A 2,522-nucleotide genomic window follows, 5' to 3' on the forward strand; every position below is an offset into this window, starting at 1 on the left:
CTAAAATCCAGAATCTTGGCTGATTTCATCAATTCTAACACTTTCAAAATTAAAGTCAAAGTTGGTCTAGTGATTGCTTGGATTAAGACTTATAATTATTCAAAAACTGTTGAAATTGAAATTTTGTGTTAAAATTGTGTTTCTTATTGTCCTAAATCTGAAAAGTGTGTTGGCATTCATTCGAAGTTTCAGTGCTTTATTCAAATTCTTGCAATTTGTGACTGTTGAAATTAAGTGTTTAATTGCAACAACTTTGATTTCCACTTTCAAATTTGAATTTTGCATGAAATTGAGTCAACTTTTAAATTTCAAAGCTTGCATTGCTTTCAGTATTCCCTCTAAAATCATAAAATTCAAAATTTCAGTTTCCCTCTCTTTTTTCAAAATTCAAATTTTGCATTTTTCAACAATCTTGGTAGGGTTCAATTTTGAGATTACAACTTTAATTTGGCCTATCTACAGATTGTAAAATCACTCAATTTTTTCAGATTAGCTTTAAAATCACCATAACTTTCATCTCTGAAAATTTTGAAAAAAGTTGCGAGGATTGTGTGCACTCTGTTCGCCACGATCCTCGACATTTTTTCTGAAACTTCGGGAGATTGTCATGATTGCATTTAACAGCTTAAATCTAGGAGATTGGCTGATTTTATTGAAATTTGCTACTTCTAAATTCAAAATCTTCTCTCTCTCTCTTTAGTGCATGAGTTTTACAACAATAAGCCCTACTTACACTATTCCCGTTAGACGAAGCCTTAGAATTAAGTCCTTCCAAGGTTTAATTACCGAGGAGATGGAACCTAATTTGAATGGCCTTTTTAACGAGGACATGGGTAATTCCTCTAATCCTCTTAATAATGAAGAAGCTCTCCATGAGGTTTCTGTGGAACAACTTTCGAAATTGGATAACCAATTTGATGATTTTCAGCAATGGATGTCTCAAGAATACCCCGATAGTGAAGCTCTTTCATTAATTAAGGGTCTAAAACGTATGGTTCAAAGTGATAAGAATGGAATTGATATTTTGCGTGGTATTGTACACATTGTGGATTCGAATGTGATGCCTATGAAGAGTTGTGCCGAAACTTTAGGTTATACACAACCTCCTACTCAAGACAATCATTCTATTCCTTTGACAACTTCTATTGCTAGTATACCTACTTTTACATCAAACATAATGACTACTTCAATACAAAACATTCCACCTATGATCACTAGTCATGGGGGCAATCCTTCTTCTTCAATCAACCCTCTTCCTTCATTCATTCCTTCAATGAGTGTCCCTACTACATCTCCACAAATGAACATGACGCAAGGGGGCAATTCGTTTAACCATTCCATTCCTCCTTGTAGTGTTCTTTTTTTCCAATCATCTCCTATGACTAACTATCATAGTGTCCCACCACCTTACTCTCAATCAATACCTTCTTTTCATAACATAATACCTCCATCACAATCTAACACGTCTAATATGAACTCTTCGTCTGAAGCGACCATTAACAATCTTGCGCAGACTGTCTCTTCTTTACAGCAACAAATTGCCTCTATGAATCAATCTAAGTCTAGTGTGCCCACATTTGATGTTGCGAGCCCACTTTCTCTTGACATTGTTCGAGCTATCCCCCCTAAGCATGTTGAAATCCCGCAATTGGAGCTTTATAATGGTAAAGGTGATCCTCTAACACATGTTAAGACCTTTCAAACAATATGTACTGATTTTGCTCATGACCAAAGGTTGCTTGCAAAACTGTTTACTAGAACATTAAGAGATAAAGCTCTACAATGGTATTGCTCGCTGCCTTCCTATTCTATTACTTCTTTCGAACAACTTGCAAATGCTTTTATTCAACAATTTCAAAACAATATAGGTCCTAAAGTTACTTTGATTGATTTAATGCATTGTAAACAAGGTGTTAAAGAAAAAGTGACTGATTTCATTGGTAGATATAAGCATTTGTGTGCTCAAATTTCTTTTCCAGTACTTGACAATGATATTCAAAGAATCTTTATTTCTAATTTACAAAAAGATATTAGAGAAAAACTTCTGTTTTCTGAGTTTACTTCTTTCCAACAGTTGTGCGCAACTCTTCACAATTATCAACTGACAGTGAGTCAAATGGAACAAGCAAATCCTATGGCTCCGAGTGATAAGGGTGATAGTAGTCAACAACCATTTGGGAAGTTTAAACCGAACAGAGAGGTCATTAAGTTCAATGAAAACATCATCAACAACAATGTGAATGCAGCATCAGGTGTGCCTCCTATTTCTAAGTTTTTCAAGAAAGAAAGAAAGTTTACTCCTTTGAATGAATCATTGCATAGTATTATGAATAAGTTATTGGAACAAAATGTGCTTACCCTCCCTCCTATAAAGCAAATAGATCCTACAAAGATTAATTCACCCTATTTTGATAACAAATCTTTTTGTCAATTTCATCGTCAACCTAGGCATGATACTAAAAAATGTTTTGCTTTGAAGGGTAAAATTCAAGATTTGATTGATAATAATACTATCTCTGTTT

This window comes from Cryptomeria japonica, chromosome 6 (assembly GCF_030272615.1).
Source record: "Cryptomeria japonica chromosome 6, Sugi_1.0, whole genome shotgun sequence".
Taxonomy (NCBI): Eukaryota; Viridiplantae; Streptophyta; class Pinopsida; order Cupressales; family Cupressaceae; genus Cryptomeria; species Cryptomeria japonica.